At 32.4% G+C, this 22,348-nt stretch overlaps 1 protein-coding gene and 1 long non-coding RNA gene across 4 annotated transcripts in view; one reads left to right on the top strand and one right to left on the bottom strand.

The window, feature by feature from the left end:
- The window catches only part of ymp (yellow-emperor), a 64,436-nt gene that overhangs the window by 18,582 nt on the left and 23,506 nt on the right, over window positions 1-22,348 (top strand). The window lies entirely within an intron of this gene.
- LOC108364570 (uncharacterized) lies at window positions 13,684-22,119 on the bottom strand. Its single transcript, XR_001847779.1, has 3 exons — window positions 22,108-22,119; window positions 19,000-19,003; window positions 13,684-14,132 (listed from the first exon to the last, which is right to left on the bottom strand). It is a non-coding gene; the product is annotated as an uncharacterized LOC108364570 (long non-coding RNA).

Here is a 22,348-nt window from a genome sequence, read left to right as displayed (position 1 = left end):
AGTTAAACATCGTTACTGACCTTATCAACACCATGACTACTTACCTTAATTTATATTTTTATATTGATTTCAAATTACAAATACAGTCGTTAATAATAAAATTTTTAATATTTTTTTGTTGGTATTTTGCGTCTTTTCCAAAATGTATATGCCTGTAGATGTCGCGAATTCTTTGTGATATGTCAACTTGCTTTCTCACTTCTTGAAGACTATAAATAAATATTTCAGGATTGTATTTTTTGCAGGAAAAATCGTTATAGAAAGCATAGTATATTTATAGCAACTTATACATATATACAGTGTTAATAAAGGGGAAAGATAAATAACCTCTTAATAGAAAGATTTTTTTTAGTTAAATATGCAGTAGTTTACCTCAGCCCTTTTTCCATTTTGTGGCAATAACGAAATTACAACTTTACTCATTTCCAGCAATTATGACAAGTAAACTATCACTCTTTGGTAAAAGTATAGAACCAGATTTAGGTTTCATAACAGTACCTAGTAAATATTTTCTCAGCGAGTTGAAGAAATTATTGAATTTGTATTGTTGCCTTCCATGCTTCTTTCGTGACTCTGTTGCAATAGAATGGACACCGATAAATCGCGTTATAACTCCGCTGTGTCTAAGTAAATAAAAAATTTGTATATAGGTCATCCTTCAACAGAACTCGCAAAATCCGAGTTGCTAACTTTGCTCAAAAATTTAAGAAAAATCTGCAAATTTTCATTAAATGTTTGGCTTTTTCTTATTGCATATACAAATTAGGATAAATTTTGTAGTTTATTAAAATTTAGCTAAATAAAGTGCAAGTCGAAGTAGTTAATACTTAGCGGTAATTCAAAAAAAAAATCGTTGTACGTATGAACTATATTTTTATCAAAATATCCAAAATTTTTATTTACTTAGACACAGCGGAATTTTAACTGCACATACTGTACAAAGGATATTGCAAACTTAGCTGATTACATAAGTTTTGTCTCAAACTAAAGCGACTATGTATTATTTTTCAGAAAACGTGTTGGGATTTTTGGGACATACATATGTATGTAACTTTTATTAACGTTTTTCCTTTTTTTCAATTTTTAATTAAATTAAATATTTGCATAAATAGCGGCTCAAGATTTTTAGACCTTTTGGATACTCTTTTTTTTGATTTGAAATTTGATTTTTTATTATACATGCTACATATTTTCAAATAATTCTATAGAGTTTCCTTTGCTTTCCTTAAGATAAACTTATTTATTATGTGTGTATATAGCTTTTTTATTTTCAACTTTTATTTATATATTTAGATTACTATGAATAATTACATCTGAAATCATAAATTTTATATTCAAAAAATTGTTTTTTTTACTTATATGTAGTTGTAGCTTATTTCCATGAAACGAATTGCTTTTATCATTATTGTTTTCTGTAGATATTTGGAGTGTCTTATAATAACACTTTGTTCACACCAGCTGACGCGACTGTAAATTTTTATATTTGACTTCATACNATGGAAGTACATACATACCTTTATTTACAACTCGGTGTTTCATGCTAATATTCTATTTGTCAGTGTGAACCAAGCATCACTCTCAAATATGTATGGTAGTAGGTATGTATGAATGTTTTGTCATTGTTCCAATGAAAAATATAGAATTTCCGTTTCGTTGCTCTACCTATACAACAGATAGGTCTTACCAACACTTAAAATCACAGTAGACTAAATGAGAGCCCCTATTTGATTTTTTTTCGGTGAACTAAATTAGCCGAAACTTGAAACGGCATCGCATCGGCATGTGACATCTTTATATTCGATGTTCTTTAGTTTCAACGTTACTCTGCCACTTCTACAGAGTTACATACATACATATATTCTTGTGCAGGCGAATGGTGTCTATAAATTTGTTTTTGCATTCCTTAGTAGTGGCTGTGTAGTGTCATTCATGCCACGCAGTATTTGCATAAGCTAACTCTGCGTTCACACTGTGTATTTGAATGCGCCTAAACATTCTTATCGGGTAGTTGAGTATACAGAACGAGAGAGAGACAGAAATGATACTATTTTAGTAGTATTTTTTATCCTTAACTACATTTAATGACTGTTGTGTTTGTTGTGTTTTCGAGTGTCTGTTTCAAAGAAAAAAATGAGGTTAAGTAAATACCAATAGGAAAAAATACGTTCAGATTTTTAAATGAAGTCAAAAGCTCTTTTCCAGAAAATTTACTATTTCAACTAGATATTTACTTATAATTAGCTCAAAATTATAAATATAATTTTCCAGAAACCCTTAAAGTATATTCTACCAGTCTTGGGCTAAAATGTTGCTTTTAGATTGTTTCCATGTAATACTTTTCTTTGATCCCTAATTTTCTACAATTCTATGAAATTCAATAGATAATAACTAACTGCTATGTATTGTAACTGCTAACTGCTATGTATGTAAATTAGATTCTAAAGAAATATGTTTAGAATTAATAAAAAAATTAATGACATGCCAACTACTCAATCAAGTTTTCTTCCGCTAATTACTACCTTACACATGAACATATCATATATTTGCATAGTATGTACATATGTGTATGTATGTATATTAGACTGGTCCTTAAAATATCAGAATCTAAATTTTCTTTGATGATTTTTAAAAAAAATTTTGGGCCCGTACCAAAAATATTTTTTTGTAACAAATCGCAGAAATTGGACAACAGTTTTACTTGAAATCTAATAAATTTAACATATTTATGTATTCTCTGATTTGGCCAAACAATTTGAAGGCCCCCTGTTGTAGGCTGGCGCGTTGTGCCTTGAAGTTGCAGCAGTACGATTTTGAGATTGTTCAACGGAAGGGCAAGGAACATGCGGTTCCAGATATGTTGTCTCGCAGTGTGCCAGTTGTTGCTGAGGTTTCTACTAGTGACCCTTGCTTGTTGGAAATGTTTCGCTCAGTTGAAAAATACCCTTTATCTTACCCCTTGTGGAGAGGCCACCTTCGCCTCTACAAATTAGTTAGGTTGAAGTTCCCCTCTATCTATGAACAATGGTTCTGATAATTCACAGCCAGCCGGGGGTATGGTCGAGAGGTTCAAGGCAGTCGTGCCTTGGTAAATGGCTTGTTTAGATCTGATAGTGCCTTTGGTGAAGTCAACCCAAGGCTACCAGTATATTCTGACGGTGGCAGATTATTTTTCTAAGTTTCCGTTTTTGTTCCCCCTACGGACGGCTACGGGGAAGAGCGTCTGTAAGACTTTGCAGGACAATGTTTTTCTTCTGTTTGGTGTCCCTCGATCGGTGGTCTGCGACAACGGACCCCAGTTCAGGAGTCGTGAACCGCCGGGGCTCTGCGGTGCGTATGGCGCCAACTCCGGTACATCGCACGCTATCATCCGCAGGCTAAAATTATAAAAACTACGCTTTGGGCTTGCGTTTCGGAGAATCAGCGATCATGGGATCAGCAATTAGCTAAGATAGCTTGCTGCATTAGGTCAGCGTAGCACGTAGTTTTAGTCACGCCATATTTTGTTAAGTTTGGTAGGGAAATGGCGTTAGAAGGTAGTAGGGACTACATTGAATCGTTAGGAGAGTAAGAGGAAGTTAGTTGCCAGGAGTAAGCAAGAAGACTCGAAGATATTAGGCGTGTAGTAAGAACTAGGTTGGAAGAATCCAGTGCGAAGTTAGCCAGTCAGTCGGGATGGAAAATATATGCCAGGAGAATTACTGTAGAGGAAGAATTTTGTTCTATCGCATGCAGCAAATTACTACTCAGCAAAGTTAGCGCCGAAATACATAGGGCCATTTATAGTGAATAGGAAGGTGTCGCGATGGACGTATGTCCTGGTAGACTACGGGAACAAGTAGGTAAAATTTTTGGGAAAAGAAAGATTTTCTCCTTCCTTTCCTTCTTTTTTTTTTAATCTTATTTCCTCTCACTCCAATCGATAGGAGCGAACTCTACCGTCAACTAGTTGTGTTAATTAAAACTCACTTTGAAGAGCAAAGCAGCTGATTGTCGGTGGTGTGCTAATGCATTCGGGAAAAGTCTCCATTAGGGGTGTTCGCGCCAAAATGATACCGACCAATAGTAAAGAGGATAGGAGGATGAGATGACGCGAAAAACCACAATAGGGGCGTCGCCTTTTTCTCTTATCGCGGCACTTTTGTTATTCGCCGTATGATGGCTCGAATGCCCAATTCGTTTTTAGAATTAACGGGCCGAGGCCAATTGATCGGGCACCAACAACACCAGCACTGAGGCCCGATGATTTTGCGGACCGACGCGTAGGTTGCGGCCCAACTTGCAGCTGCGCGCCGGGCCAGAACCAAGTGAGCATTGGTCAGGGAAACATCCCTATTGTGTGCGAATTAGCTTTTTTAGAGTGATTAATTATTTATCAAGTGATTTAGTACCAGACGCGGTACAGTGTTTTTTCGTGGTTTTGTATAAGTGCCAGGAGAGGCAGATAGACTGCAGGAGAGCGGGCAAAGCTGATAGTGACGCCAGGCGAGGCGATCGAGTTCATATTGGCGGTAACGGATTTAGGCGGACGTTTCACCGCCTATATTTGACTTGTATAATTTGATTCATAACTTTTGGCTCACCCCAACATTCACTTTTTCTTCTAGTTGGTTGGTTTCTTAATAGTTGGTGTCGTTCCCCATATAATTGATGTTGTCACATGTTCTAATTTCGGTCGCTTTAATTGTATAGCATAGTTTTGTTGTCTTCCCCACCCCACCAACCCCGCCGTCTCCACTGAGTGAGCCTGTTGCAAATTTGTTGTCACTTCCAAAAAGTAAGATGACAAAGTGGCGCCCAACGTGAAACTCATTCATATACATAAATTCATAAACTCACTGAGTAAGGATTTTGTAAACTTTTTGAGATTTAAAACAAAGCAATTTTTTTAAACGCATATTTTTTTTTAATTTTCTTGGGTGCCTTTATTTTGTAAGTAGAACAAAAAAAAACGTGACCCATTATGTTGATATCTTAAGGACCACCCTAACTTGTATATATGTATGTAAATAGGTTTATACTGTTGTATAGGAAGACCCTTGCTTATTTGTTACTACAATTTAAGTGAAGATTAATCGCTTAACTCAACCGGTTCGTATTTTGTTTATCGAATCATATGTATATATATATAATTTCTTCGTTGTTGCTTTACAATCAGTCGAAAATTAAAGTCGTTACGTACAATATAATTTAATACTACATGAGTACTCATTTAAAGATTTCGTTTTATATAACCGCATATTGTGCACATATGTAAATATGTACATACATATGATTTTCAATCTACACATATATATATCTATATATATATATTTGTGGAAAAGGCCAATATGTTTGCACAACACTTTGCGTTAATTTTCTGTTTTTCACCGATTTTTTTCTAATTTTAAGAACAGTTTTCTGATTAGATTTCCTTGTATACACTATGTCAATTTGAGGATTTTGAGGTTATTTTTGCTTACTGATTCAAAAAGTTTTTAGATTTCCATAGATATGTGTTTGTACTTAAAGTTAAAATAATCAACTCCACAGATATTCGAAAGATCTTTCACTCATCTTTCTAAACACATGTATCTACATACGTACGTACTTTGTCACATATTTTGCCTTAATTAGGCGTATAGTCAGGCCAGTGCCATATTGGATGATCCGCCATTATTCCATTGAAGAAAATACAAAATTTTACTGCGTCAAAACCTACTGCTTTTTATAATTGGACACTTCAGAAAGTAATATCCCTAAATATATTTAGGAAGACCTTCTTAAGTGAAGCCGTTCTAAAAGGCCTACCCAAGAAGGGTGGAAAAATTTCTTTCCCACATAGCTTCTAGAAGGGCTTTTTCGATTTACAATTTTGGCGGATGTGTAAGTTTATCTATACATAATTGCTCATTGCTTTATATCAGCGTACAGTCTTGTTTTTTAATATTCACAATGTTTTACCAACAATATTTTTCTTTATACGAAATCATATAAATAAAATTTTCAAACTGTATACAAAATTAAGGAAAATTTAACAAATTCTCATCAAAATTTTAAATTTTTTTATTCAGATTTAAAAAAAAAAAATCTTGTATGCAGTTGTATAGCCCATTGAATTTAGTATAATAATGTTCGCTCATACCTTGCATGGGAAAAATGTCTAGAACAGTAAAAAAAAAAAATTATTAAAAATCAAAGCGATTTTTTGCCCACTTCAAATTTACACATTATTATACTAAAAATTAATGGGCTATAAAACTGCATACAAGAATTTTTTTTAAAAAACCTGAGTAAAAGGTTTAAAATTTTGATAAGAATTCGTTAAATTTACCTTTATTTTTATTTCCTTTTATTTTCTGTTTTATTTAAACTTCAATTTAAATGGTTTTGTGTATACCATGAACAATATTCTTGTGCAAAAATAACAAAACAAATATAGCTTGCAAAACATTGTGAATATCTAAAAAAAAACAATGGTGTACGCAGATATAATGGAGCGAGTGTATATCAAATTAAAGACCAGTGGCCTATTTCATAAAGTGGTAGTGAAAATTTAGTTAGTTAGTTGTTGGGTGATATTGAAGTCTACCTCGCTGTGGAGACTACTAATCCAGGGCTCCATATTAGGGATGAGCAGATGTGTCCACCGGCAATTGGTTGCTGTGATCCATCGTTCCTACCATTCAGATGGAGTGATATTTTTCGCGGGCGTTCGTTTGTTATATGCTGTGGAGCTCCCAAGAACGGTAAATGAGGTTTGCTTTGCCATTGACTCAATGGGGTGCAGCCAAGTCACTACAAGGGCTGCATCTGCCGAAACCGTCCGAAAAGCGGAACAAACCCCGAATGCACCGAGTCTGTAGATCTCTGTAGATCGACTTGAAGCCACGGCTATATGAAGCTACTTGGAGTGCATCTAGCCATCTATGTCTATGTCTGTGTCGATGTCTTTTTTTATATCCTTATATTTATCTTTATTTTTGTACTTGTCTTTATACTCATCTTTATCGGTTTTTTTTCATTTCGCCTTCATCATCAGCTGCATCTTCACCCTAACTTCAATCTTAATCTTTGTAAGTATTTTTTACTTGTCTTTGTCGTTGCCTTTGACTGCTCTGTCGTTATCCTAATACTTATCATTATCTTTGTCTATATTCTTGTCTAGGGCGTTTATCGTAGTAGATCGTTTTATGTCAACGCAGTCGCCATATATCGTCATACCCTCAATATTTTTTTTATCCATATAGAGGCTCCACACACCTGAATGCCCAAGACACCTTGGCTTCCTTAATTATTCCTAAAAGGTCCTTCGAATTACAAGTGTGCAACTACAGTTGCTTTAAAATGATATCGCTATAAAACAAAAAATAAATAAATTTTTTTTAATTATAAGTGAATTGTAATGGTAAATGCAATTACAATTACAAATAATTCTGGGTTTTAGGTTAATTTCAAAAATAACTTAGAAGCATGGTTAAAAACTGTAAACAGTAATATCGGTTTAAATGCAGTGACACGCCTATTGGGAACGAAAGTCGACCATTTTTAAACTATTCGCCTCTCTGTCCATAGCTAATTTTTTTAAGTACTAAGTCCTCTTTCTAAATACTAATTTATCTATTCCAGCACGGTTTTATAATTTGTTACACATTTGTATATGTACATACAGTATACTAACTTTTTGTTATATGTAGATATGCATGCTTAGACCCCTACCCTATGTAAGGGGTGATCTATCTAGGCNTTTTTTTTTTTAATTTTAAATAAAACACTTAAAATAGATCAGGAGGTCAGAATCTTTATTATTACCCAAAAGAACTATCTCTGGCATATACTTTTTAATAAGTTAATAGTAAAAAAGATATTTTTAGAACAAGCTTTCTAAATATGTACGATACGGGAACATTAAACTGGTTTACCAAATATCTCGATATATATATTCTCTAAATATGAACCAAATCGGATTACAACTGCGGGGTTTTCAAATATCTCGACTCCTGCGCCACCTAACGGATTAATACATCGTTTTTAACGCTTGTCATGGGGTTCTGAGCCAACTGTGAAGTTTCAAATCCTTAGGTCATCGGGAAAATGGTTAAAGTTAAATAAAATCATGTGAAATTAATTTAAAACGCTGTAGATGGTCCAGTGGGAAGGTCCACTTTTCAATTACTCTTTCCAACATTACGCGTATTACGGAAGTAATGTAGGCTTCTATGTTTTGAATTATAGCTGGCTTATCGACTAAGACTTTTGACTTCAAATAAGCCTAATGAAAAAAGCCGAGAGGTCTGATATCACACGATAACTTGCTGAAACCAAATTTTGCCGTCATCGCGGGCTTCAATTTCAGGCAAAAAAAAAGCAGTTCTCATAGCGCGGTGCCGCTCGTTATTGACGGTTATATGCTGTCTGCAGCCAACATTTGAATGCAATTATTTTAAAAAAGTAAATGTCAGAGCATTTTCTTTCGTGGACTAATAAAGATTCCGACATCGAGTTCTGTTTTAAGTGTTTTTGTTTTATAAAATTAAAAAAGACAAAATTCCAGATGGATCACCCCTTATTTGTATGTACAAAGTTTTCTTAATCTGTAGTCTTAGTAAATATTGCTTTATTTATTAATTAAATATTTTACTTGAATTGAATTTATAAATATCTTTCGATTCGTTTTACTACTGAAACATTTTTTGCTAAATATGTATTATTACCTACCATAAATGTACCTACTACATACATACATACATATGTACGTATGTATGTGCATATGTACTTCTGAAACACAGTTGAGCTTATTGTCATATGATGGTATTCTAGGTGTTAAATGTATGTGTGTTTTTGGTAACTTAGTAAATTTTTTTTAATAAGAGACACTAGATATAATGTTGTTGTAGACATTTTTTTTTTCAAGAAAGTCATCAGCTATTCCTCGTTAACGTCCTAAAGCTAAACAGAAGCTTTCCTGAAATATGTTTTTATTTCAATATTTTTTGGGTTTTTGTTTAAAGTTCTCCTTTGATAAAAGTCACCTTCGAAATCATCCTTTTATTTACATATGTATGCAATTGTATGTACAATATGTAGGCTCCGTTACGCTATAGAAATCTCTCTCACCACTCCTATTGAGCTTTTACTTAATATATTATACGTTTTTATAAGTATGTATGTATGCGCTCGTATGTTTAGTTATGTAATGAATAGAAGTTCATATGTGTATGGTATGTATCTAATGAATACTTATTTTTTTTATTTATAGTTTAAATAATTTTTGCTACTTTAAAACAAAACTGGTATTGTTTGCACTAAAGCAAAGGCAAAACTATTTTTCGCTTTTAATTATTTACATAAGTAAGTAAGTTGTAATGGGTAGATGAGTATTTATTTAAATATTCAAACACTTTTTCAAACAGGAAAAGGAGTAACTATTTGTGTGAACTACTCGTACACATATGCATATACACATATATATGTATATATATGTATGTATGAGATAAGCATAACTATAATTTATTAATTGGGTATGAATGCGAATTTGTTGGCAAATACAAAATTAGGAATTAGAATGCATTAAAAATTTACGATGGATGTATGAGAGAATTCATTACATATTTATATGGGATTACTGCACTAAAATTTACTACGACTAAAACTAATTATATAAAAAAAATTTTTATTTGTATAAAAAATAGTAACAAACTAATGTTTAAAAAATTTTAAAATTCTTGACAATATTACATGGAGTAAAACAATCATGAGCACTTTTTCTCCCTTAGCCCAGTAATTGTGGTAATTGAGGTCGAATTGATGCCCTAAAGCTGCCTTTACACGGGTCGTTTTCTGTCGACTGGAAAATCGACCAGCCAAAACACTTACATTTTACGGTTGAATTGTCATATACACTGGTCGATTTTGGTTGAAGGACAAAAAATCGACTAGAAAATCGACCAGTGTAAAGGCAGCTTAACGGATGAAACACATAAGTTAATACATAGAACCGCGCTTACTCGGGATGTTACCAGACAGAACTTTTTTGAGCCATTTCAATTTTTTGGCTTAATTCGCGTCTCGTTTTTGCACAATTGAAAAACTGAAATGGCAGTTCGATGTATTAGAGATGTCAGTTTCCAAAAAATCGAGTGGAAAATTTTCTATACATCGAAGCAAATATCGATATTTTCGATGTGTCGATGTTTTTCCGACAACCCTAGTACTGACGATTCTCGTTCATCGGATCAAAATGGAAGAAATATCAATTAGCCAAATGCAGAGGGAAGTAATACGCTGCGCTGCGACTTACATATCTTTTTCGCGTAATCAGTTAGTATTGTTTTCTTATTAGATTTGACGCAACGTGGCGATACATGGCGTATGATTAGCGTACGCTCATACACATATACAGTGGTGGCAAAATAATTAGAGACACTACCTTTTGATATGTTTTGACCATTTTATTTTCCTTTTTTTCTAGAAAATCAGATTCAGAAGTTTAAAATTTTGATGGACATTTTTTAAATTTGGCGATTTTTGCTGTTTTTGTCTTGAGAATTTTTTTTTGTTCCAAATTTCATTGTACTTACCCACCAGATCTCAGTTCTTATCGCTCTAACGTCTCACCCTAATGAAAGTAAACTGAAGCTCGCCAAAAGTAATTATCCTTTTGATAAGGAAGTACATACATATGTATTTCGATTCGGAGACAATTTCGAAAGTTTTTTTGGCGAACCTATGGGCCGCCATTTTACAATTTGCGTCAAATCTTCGGCGTTTACAGTCGGATCTTAAAGTATGTATATCGATGTTTTGTCTAGGAAGTATTTCGATTATTCCGGTAGAACCATTAAAAAAAATTAAATTTCGAAATTGCCTTGTAAATTTGTTTTAGGCTCAGGGGTGTGCAACGAACATCTTTTGTTTGCTTGTAAGTCGGTGTGGTCTAATGTCCATATTTATTACTTATCTATTTCATACAAAAAAGGATTCAACTTTATCGCCAATTCCGTGTGAATAAATCGTTCTTATAATTTAATTGGCAAAACCAAAACAAATTGAGAAAATCTGTGTTTGTTCGACTTTTTAGTTTTTGGGAATATTTTTTCACATAGAATTTGTGATAAGGTCGATTTATTCTTGACTCTAAGGGCCAATTTCCTAGTGTGTAGTTAACCCAGAATCGGCAGTTAATTAGAGATTTTCAGTAAAAAAATCTGTAGTTAACTGCCGATTCTGAGTTAACTACGCGCTGTGAAATTGGCCCTAAGAGATATCATCGGTCAGCGATAGAACACTGCTCTCTTGTTTGATCCAAGCAGTATGGAGCGTGTCTTCTGTGGGTATTTTTTCGTATATGATGTTCGATCTAGATTCTAGATTGACAGCAAATCAGCGTAGTTTATACGTATGTACTTATAGATATGTATAATGAACTAATTTTCTCCTAGAACAAAACAGTTAAATTTTTATGGAAAATCGGTAGCTAAGTACCATAATTTGCATAATTTTTTACTGACCTATCTTTTACAGATGTAACTAAATAGCGGCTTTTGATAAGATATACTTTTTTTTTTATCGTTAAAAAGCTCAGTGTAGTTTTTCTTAAACTCGATACGTTTGGTTCAACATTCTTATCATTTTCTATCCCTTCCAAATAATAGGTTTCACCAAGATGATTTTGCTTGTTTCAGTGATGACCGCTTCATTCGAATCGCATCTCTTACTTCCGAGACATTTCTTCTGATTTAGAAACAAGATTGCTTGATCGCCACACAAAACTGATTTTTTTTTCAGTTTCCTCAAAGTTGAAGAGGTTGTCTGCTTTAAATGTTTATCGTCAAATACAAACCAAATGACTTGCTGAAAATTTTACACTAGTCAAGATGGTCATTGGCAGGAAAAAGTAGCTTTGACCTCGAGGCGTCCTTGTAACTAGTTTGACTCGTAACAACTTACATTTCTGGATGAAGCTTTAGGATGACAAGGCACTAAAAGCATAGAAATATGACAGCATTGATTTAACTCTGGAATTGAGTGGTGTTGATCCAGATTAGGTTCTGGAGTCAATTTTCAAACTTGAGTGCGTTACCGATGGCGATGTAAATGCACAGACTAATTTTGCATGTTCTCTGTACTCTACGCTCTCTGAGCAAACAAAATAACAAAAAAATAAAACGAGTTTGGTGTCCAGTGTATCTGAGTGGTCAGAACTGTGTACTACAACCCATTAGGGTCCNTGCATGTTCTCTGTACTCTACGCTCTCTGAGCAAACAAAATAACAAAAAAATAAAACGAGTTTGGTGTCCAGTGTATCTGAGTGGTCAGAACTGTGTACTACAACCCATTAGGGTCCAGATTCTATCCGTAATACGTACTGCCGCTGTCAGTCTACTACTTTGCTCAGATCAACTGCGCCGTTAATCCGGTTTAACGTTGCCGTCTGTCTATGCTGTAAGAATCAACCGCGTAACATGATGTCTCGAATGGGCTTAAGGTTTACCTAACGGAGTAGCAATAGATACCGACAGAAGAATTGAACAAATCTTCTTTGTTTGTCTCATGTCTATTCGTATCTCTGTCCTTGAATAGGAGTTTCAACCTCAAAAGAAAATTGGGATTTCACATAACAATGAAACTCAAAATATGCTGCTTAGGTTTCACTTGATCAAACTCGGATAGTAACCATCTTCCATATAGAGGTAGTTTGTAAGAACTTAAAACAATATTTAAGTGACTAATGAAAGTAAATCGGCACAATCGAAATATGTTTAAAAATTATCCTTACAAATTTCGAATGACCAAAAGCGATGTATGATGTCGATTACTGCTACGACTCGGTCTCAGATATAATGATTTTTCACGATTTTCATGCTTGTGCGGGTTTCTAAAGGAACAGGCAAACCTAGAATTTTAAACTAACTACCAAAATTACGTAGAAATACTTACTTAGTTCAAAATATATGTACAGTTAACCACTTTAAATTCAATATTTGTATGTATTAAAAAAGAGCTTTCGACTTCAGTTTTACATGTAAGGTATATACCCTTGTGGTCAGCTGATTAAGACAAGTACCATTTTGACTAGTTTTGGCTATTTTTCTTTTGTTTATTTAATGGTGATATTTTTTTTTATAAAAGCTTAGCACCTAACCTAACCAGCGCCCCATAAAGCCTTATTTCAAACTTCGTACAAAAATTATGAAAATTCAACAAGCATTTGCATTAGCACCCAAAATCTTTAAACTTTTGGCGTTGGTTAGGTAAAGAGCTAAACTTTTATAAAAAATTATATAAACATTAAATAAACAAAAGAAAAATAGCCAAAACTAGTCAAAATGTCACTCGACTTAATCGGCTGACCACAAGTGTAAGTCCAGAGGAACTTTTATAAAATAAAACTAGCACGCTTAAAGGGTTTAAAATTATACCGGAGTTCCACTGCGCAATATATGGGAAGGCCGGGTATTAAAAAATAACGCATCCATTACGCTGAGAAAAATAATTTATTTTTTTCCACATGGCATTTTTTAGATGGCACGCAATTTTTTGTCGCTTAAACGCTTAAGGGAAATTCGGCATTAGCGAACTTGAATTAAATTATAAATGAAAAAAATCATATAACGTAAAGAAAATAAAATCCAGCAAAACACATACGCATTTCTATAAAAAAAGATCTAACTTTATTCAAAAAGCTTTCGAAAAATATATTTCGAAAATTAAATCATTAGAACTAATAAATGTACTTAAATTTAAAATGGAATGGTTAAAAGAAGAATAAGTACTTAGTGTGCAATGTATGTCGGAACGAATTTTAGTCATCCCTTGTCAAATTTGGTTTAGAGGCAAACCGGTTTCGATCGCTTAGTATGTATTTACATTTGTAAAAAATTAAGTTTGTAAAATTTATTGAAACTTATCATATGATTTTGTATAAATATTTTATTTATAAAACTTAAAATTAAAAAAAAAAACATATATATATTTTAACTTAAATAGTACGAGATCATTTGATGAATATATTTTCTTCGTCCGTTGCGTTGGTAGATTTGTGTATGAATCAGCTATTTTCACATTTGCGTCAGTTTGTGGGTACAGTTTGGTGCAAACAGTTATAAGACGTGGTAAAATTTTTTTCTTTAACTTTAAATTTTCTTTTCTTTTTCTACATATTAGTAATGGATAAAGCCAGATTTGACAGCATTTAATACTTTAAATGTTATAACCGAATTTATTTAAGGCATTCACAAGGCGTCTTAGAATTTCAAAATTTTACATGAATTTAAAAATTTTGTTGTTGTCTGGCATAGGCAAAGTTATAAAATACACAAATACAACTGTGAATGCTACTGAAGAATTCACATAGTCGCATAAAGCTCCAAGTCGGAAACCGAAGGCTTAAAAAATTGCCAAAGTTGTGAACACCCCTTAAAACAAATGGTGTCAATTCGTGTCCACTGTTTCTTAAAAATCTCAAATATAATTTTTTTTATTAATAATTTGGTTTCATTTCTGGCTTTAATTTGAGTATTTGCTGTAAGAATCGCAAAAAATGGCACTTTAACTTAAAATATAACGTTTTGATAAACAAATTTACGCGATTTTAGATGAAAAAAAAAACAATTAATTAACTTTGATACAGATTTTTTTTTTTAATTTTTCAATAAAATGACCACCTTAGCTACTATCTAATATGGTTAGTCAGTAGGTTAAGTATTGGATAGTTTTTCACAGAAAAGGTTATCCAACTAGAGATATGTTTTTTTTTGTCAAATGTCCACGAACGAAATTTTACTTCAGCACTTAATTGATACTTTCCGCAGTTTTCCACTTCGTTTTTTTTTTTACTTATTCATTAAAACTAATGATGTCGATGAAAAGTCTCAGTTTAGGTGCCCTCAAGCGTCTTTGTCTTTGGCTTTGAATTAGTAATTATGTTAGAATGACAACAAATAAAATTACAATAAAAATAATAACGTATTGGAAAAAATAACTAATTACAGTAAAAATAGAGGCAAATCGAACTAAAACAAATCAAATTTAAAATTTACTTTTCACAAAATTACAACTAAGCCGTACACAACTAAAAATATGCAACGCAGTGTTAGTTGGAAATAACCGTGATTCACTAATAATGATTGAATCATGGAAAATACATATGTATGTATGTATGTAACTACAATATTTCAATGTAATCAAATCACTAGAAAATAAAATGTTTACTGAACGCTTCAAATTGTAAAAAATACTTACATACCAAATATAATGTTCATTTTTCAAAATCTACACTAACTAATGATAACGAATCTATTCTGTATAATAATAATTTTTACTATCGCTCATTTACCAAAAGGCTGCCGGATTCAAAAACCGGCATTTTTGTTAGTTTTTCCGCTAGGGTAGCGAAAANTATCGATTTTTCAGTTATCGAACTATCGAATTTTGTTGAGGTATTGAATTTTGAAGTTTTTTAAATTCATCGAATTATCTATATGTATAAAATAATCCAAATTTATAGACAAACTGGAATGTATGGGGTTAACTCCAATTCCTGTAAACATTTTAAAAATTGTTGTAGTCACGTCTTAGTTCCAAAGCAGGAAATTTTTCGGCAAGTAATTTTAAAGGACGTGCTAAGTTAGAAGACACCTCCAAGGGCCTTAAAAATACTAGAAAAACGGTCGAATTTCAACAGTAACTGACTCCCCTAGTTTGTATAAATGAGCGATATCTACTTGCTAAATACATATGGGAGTTCTCATTACAAATGGATCTATAAGTGAAATATTTAGTTTTTTGTAAGAAAATGAAAAACGCTAGAAAAGTTTATATGATTACGTTCCATATTTGTATTAATTTTTAATGAGCTAAAGGCCCAATGTAAATAATGCCGAGTTTCCACTTAGCATTGAAAAGAAAACAAATTCTGGCATTTAAAAAATTGCATGCGCAAGCTAATATATTTTAATAACTGTACCCCAATTTCCTAGGATTAAGTAAAGTTAAAATTTAAGAAAAATCTCATAGTTTATTAGTTAATAAAATCGCAATATTTTGTTATCACACATCACGAAATAAATAATTTTGAAGTGAATGTTATTACATTCTAAGTGGACATTTCTCCCAAAACTTGTTGTTATATGTTGTTATTTGCCGATAAGTCAGCATTTCCCATGATTAGTTGGTCCGACATTTGTTAGATATCCGATAGAATTCTCAGTAATTAAGTCAGAATTTCCCACGACGTGTCGGTTAGACTTCGTGTCAACCTATGCATACGCTTTTCTGGCCGATATCTGCCAGAAATCAAAAAGATTTCACACATTTTTGCCGACGAGACTGATGGATATCTAACAAATATCTGGCAATTTTGCTGGCTAAGGCACTCCGCACATTAAACGCCTAGTCATAGTAGTGTAATCGTTCCGGCGTACTAAAGTATGAAGCTTTTATACCGAACACATGTATTTCAATGGAGCTCTGTATATTACTATTCATAATCATGTTTTCGCCTAATCATAAAAACTTCATGAATCGAAGCGCCCAACATTGTAAGGCGCTTGCCGTTTTGATATCGGCATTTCTTTACTTTTTTGTGCTCGAAATAAAAATTATTTGTCATTTCAGTAGATAATAATTGAAAATTAATGATTTTGTGTTAAAACTCGTGCCAATTGTATTAGCCATAAACGTTTATGCAATATTTTATTGCAGAAATGTTCGCGGAAGTGTATTAATGAGAAAGACCGGTCAGAAAATGTGTAATGTGCGCGCAAGCAGGGCTTACGCAGGGCGCCCAAGTGTGCAGACGTCGAATCGTCATGCATTCGTTTTGACATGACAAAACGATTACTCTACTATGATTAGGCGCGTAATGTGCGGAGTGCCTAAGTATTTTTTATAAAACGAAACACAAATCCTTTTTTTTTTGCTTCTTCCATACCAAGACGTCATCTTTTTTTTTTGGTTTTAATATATAGTGCTTTATCAAAAATCCAGAGAATTATGAGCTTTGATTATTATGGCATGCGCTCAAAAAATTTCCATTCATCCACCTTTGCCAAGCAAACACAACTCTGTGCGCTGAATCCAAACTGTACGAGGCACCACACGACTGCTGCACTACAACTACTAGTAAAATTTATACAAAAATTAGGATATACAATAAAATGTATAGTGGAAAATTTGCAAGAAAATCGGGTTAGAGTAATTTACAACAAGTCGCACGATTCTTTGGTTGGTTGAATTCTTAATCAGGGTTCCACCTCCTCTACTTAAGGTACACAAATACATATGCATAGATTATGAACAAACACTTACCTCTTAAAATTCAGCTGCTAATCTTTTTTTTTTAATTTTACGCAGTAATACGAATACTATGCCAAAGTCACTACGAATTTATACAGAACTTTCAAAGTTTGGTTTTTCTAAAAAAAAGTTTGTATACTACAAAAATACTAAAGAGAAAATGTAAAATTGTCAACAACACAACAACAACAGCTAATAAAATATACAAATAGGCCAAACAGACAAAACAACAGAGTATTAAATGCATGTCGTATGTATGTATGTAGATAGACAGACAGACAGACAGACAGACCGTCAGCATACATGTCTAAAAAAAGGATTATGTTTGTATGTATTTAGGTAAGTAGTATGTACTTCATAAGATACCAAACAAAATTACTAAGATTCAAACAATTTACAAGAATACGATTTGTAGTAATAAAAACACAGTACAAATTACATTTTCACTTTTATTAATTTTGCTGCTTAATCAATTAATATTCATATATACGAGAGTATGTATGTAATGTAGGTATATGTGATAGGCGTAATAAGTAATATAATAGATTGGCAATTAAATTTTAATGCAAATTTACATATACGCTATGTACTAATTCATCATAACGCACGAAATATGTATGTAGTATGTATGTAACTAAGTACTATACAATTTTGCCAAATCGAATACAAGTCGAACTTATTTAGTTTCAAATAAATGTATGTAGGTTTTGGTTTTGGTTTTCGTTTTTTATTTTCAAATTTTTATTTTTTTTTTACGCAAAAAGTTACTCAAATATATTTACAATGCTGTATTGTAGTCAACTAAATGTAGACAAATACTAGAATATGTACTAAAATCAAATAAGAAAAAATGAATGCAAACAACAAAATACTTAGTGAAAACAAAAATTATAAAAATAATAATTAAAACTAAATTTTACGAACTAATAAAGAAAAAAAACACAAATATTTTATTGTTTAAGCTCTAAATTAATAGTTAAACATGCAGACAAGTTCCAAATATCGTTTTTTTTTTTGAATGTGTAAATGATATGGTACTTAAATCTATATTTTCTGCTGCGAATAATTCTTGCTGAAATAACTAAATACAAATGTTTTCAAACTACAATACTAAACGGAAATCAAAATTCATTACTTTTGCAANGAATGTGTAAATGATATGGTACTTAAATCTATATTTTCTGTTGCGAATAATTCTTGCTGAAATAACTAAATACAAAAGTTTTCAAACTACAATACTAAACGGAAATCAAAATTCATTACTTTTGCAAGTGTTTGGATGAGGTTGAATCTTATGATGTACGTATGTATGTATGTGTTTTTATTGAATTATGAATTTTTAATACCTAATAAAAGTGTACTAAAAAAATAAACAGCTAGTAGTTGAAAATGCCGTGTGTTATGGAGTGTGAAAAGATAATGCGCCCTAACGTTGGTGTTGAACAAAGCGGAGGTAAGAGCAGTAAAGGGTATACACGACAGTAGAGTCCACATTATCGGAACGCTTCAGACTTTCTCGTATACTATATGTATGTATGTACATTAGGCGCATCAACAAAAGAGTTGCGATTTACATTTTAAGGCTTCCGCAAAAATAATTCGAAAAAATATTAGGACAAACCTGAGCTTCACCGATTTTAAATAGGTACCTCCGAAAATCTCATTATTTTGTTTCCGTTGATAAAGTTTTTAAACTTTTTTATGCATACCTTTTAAGCTTAAACTTTTCTACCATATGAGGTGATTTTTTGGAAAAAAAAAATATTTTTAAAAACAAATTTTATAAAAATCATTAAAACTCGATATTTGTAGGCAATTTCAAATTTATGCTCATGTAAATATTAATATTCTTTTTTTACTATGATACACTTTATAAATCCGGTGGAAAAACTGCAATATTTTTTGTGATGCACCCTAATGTACATACATGTACATATGTATGTACTATTGTATCTGACGACGAACTGTCACGCCAGCAGCAATCTCTGCTCTTTAGTACAAAAATAGCTTTTGTCAATATTTTGGTACATATGTATATATGTATATGTGTTTACTTTTACTGATACAAAACTTCAAAACTAAACTGGTTTTCACATATTTTAGTACTAGACACGCGGCCCAACTTTTACTAAAATTACATGCAAATTGTTGTACTAAACTTATGTAGAAATTTTAGAACTTAATTTTTGCCGATATATCTATTATAAAATGTTTTAAAATTAGTAGATTTCAAAAAGTAATTGATAATGGCGCGAAATACCGATGCCTTCAAAAACAGAACTCGGCCAAAAGACGGCTAAGCTAAACAGGGTCATCTCCGAGCTTAGTTGTTATAAAAATGTTTGGGCCGTTGTTTACGATACCGGTACCCATATCGCTACATTACGTCTACATCAAGGTCAAACGAATGCCGAATAAGTCATAGGAGTAGGTTTGTCAAACATGGTTCGCTAAGTTTTTAGAACAAAGCTTTACTAGTAATATTTTGGTAGAAAATTTATTTTATTTAAATTTAAAAATTTATTTTTTAGCACAAAATTTTGAGTAGGTACTAAAAAAGTTCAGCTCAAAAAGAAAAGTTTTTTTTCGTTGTGAAATGACAAGGCCAACAGCAATAGGCCCGAATGTCTTTGCTCAACACCACACGCGCATACCAAAATATAGAAAAGTCTTGTAAAAATTAAGGTAAAACAAATTCAAGGATTTAAAAAACGTCGTGGAGGTCAAGAGAGGACGACAAGTGAAGTCCGAAATACATGGACGAAATCTATTTTAGTTTTTTTTAAAGCAGTTAAATGACAGCAAAGTTAATGGATTTTTTGTTTCAAGTTCCCTTATAAATTAAGCTTTAAGAACTAAATGTTTGCTTGTGCAGCAAAAAAAAATTTTAGTTACATATTCTATATGAATGAGATTGTTACAGAACCAGTTACCTCACAATGCGTGCGGAGGCGCAAAATTAAGCTAGTAATACTTTTTACTGCTGAAATGTCAAAGAATATTTGTACATTCCTGGAAATTAATGAAACATTTTGAATAAAATAAAAAATTATATAACTTGTTATTAAAGTTTGTAATTATAGCTTTAACGTATGTAAGTATGTATGTATTAAGAGCCTTGTAATTTCCTCATTTATGTTGCTGATACTTCGTGCATGTTTTATGTATGTACTTATGTGTTCTATGCAAATAATATTTTAAACTAAAAAAACTAATTCTAATTGAAAAACAAAAGCTTTTTAATTTCTTTTTGCATACTAACAAGAACTAAGAACTTATTTAGTAACTCTTAAAAAATACATTTTTATATATAGTATGTTAATATTATGTAGTGAGAAGCTTCAAAAAAATAATTGCGAAAATTGTAAACGCAAATCTTGTATAAATACTAGAATTTTTAACATATAAGCTATTCCAAAATTGCCAAACTAATAAAGAAAAAAGGAAGATGCCGAATAATAGAGGAAGCGGATAGTGTCTGAATATCAAAGGCCAAGTATCTTATAAGGAAGCTCCAAATATTCATTTTTTTACAACTCTCGTGCAGCATTTTGAACTTTAGTTTGCTTAATCCCTTAAAATTAAGCAGCTAATTTAAGAATTGCATTCCGAAAAAACACTGCTTCGGACTCTGCAGCAATATTACGCAACATTTACGCTACCTGCAAGTTGCTAGCAACATTTCACTTGCTCTGCGTTGCTGTGCGCCTGTTGAAATTTCATAGAAATTGATGGTGCACGCGTGCAGGAAGGACACATATTGATTGCCTTCATCCAGGCGCCAAATGTGCGTAATTGTGAGCAGGTGGTACACCCTGTGCCGCCCACACTCCTGAGCGGCACTGGCCAACACTTCCGCTACCACCTGCTATGCTCTTCTGCACGCCTGGTACTTTGAGGAGGAAATCTGCTCTCGATTTTGGCAAAATGAAAGGATGCGGAAGCATTCTTTGTGCTGCATACTTTTAGGCGTATAGTGTAAATTATTAATAATGGACACCCTGTGTCGGAAGCAAAAAAATTATTCACCACCTGCTGGGCATTGCTGTTCGCCTGGTATTTCAGTGTGTGCAGCTCGCGTTGCAGTTTGCAAAAATTTTGCAGAAAGTTTTTGCGGCATCTTCCGTTCGATTTTTTTTGGTATAACAGCAGTGCTGAGCATTTTCGCTGCAGTACTACTCGTATGCTGCTGTTTTAAAATAATTTAAAGAAAGGCGATTTTTTTGAAATATGTAAATGCGGCCGGTCAAGCGGAATTATGGGCAATTGTTTTTTTTTTTTTTTTGATAATGCAGGAAGTGTCAGACATAACCAGTAAAGAAATTCGAACGCTTATAAATTCTTTTTTTTTTTTACTAGGATTCGCTAGAAGTCCTTTATATTTGCTTAAGTACTGTTTTAGTGTTAAGAGGCAAGTAAAAACTAAAAGCTACTGCTAATAAAATAAAAATTAAATAAGAAATATATAATAAAAAACTAAATGGTGCAAATCTAAAAAATACTGTGCACTAATGAAATGTACTACAACAAATTAAATTTTAATTTTAAGTGAACTAAAATCTATTTAAAAATTAAGAATACAAATCAAATGCAATTAGTTTTGTTTTGCTATGCTATGCTCAACTAAAAACTTACGCGCACGCCTTCTGACGCTTATGCTGTTTTATGATAATAATTAATATTCAATATTTTTATGCACTTATATAAATAATTTCATTACTACATATTCGCTGTACAATTGGGCATAAATATATATATTGATGACATACAAGTATCTTGTTTTGTATTAAATTCAAGAAATATTGGGCAAGCAATTACGAATATTTATTTACTTCATACATATTTAAGTACTAAACTAAAGGTTTAATTAAAATTCAGTGAAATAGAAAACTAAACTAAGCACGCTAAATACAAAATACAATATAAATTTTACATGTATATGTATGCAGTTGGTTGGGATGGTGGCTTTTTTTTTTTAGAATATATTTCATAGTTTTTGAAATTATATACAGCAAACAGTTTTTAATTGCAGTTTTTCTAAGCAACTTAGGTTTTTTGAAATGTATTAAGCAA

Source organism: Rhagoletis zephyria, unplaced genomic scaffold, assembly GCF_001687245.7.
Source record: "Rhagoletis zephyria isolate East Lansing unplaced genomic scaffold, Rhagoletis_zephyria_1.1 Rzeph_scaffold_01597, whole genome shotgun sequence".
NCBI classification, from domain to species: Eukaryota; Metazoa; Arthropoda; class Insecta; order Diptera; family Tephritidae; genus Rhagoletis; species Rhagoletis zephyria.
This window is presented reverse-complemented; position numbering and strand designations above follow the sequence as displayed.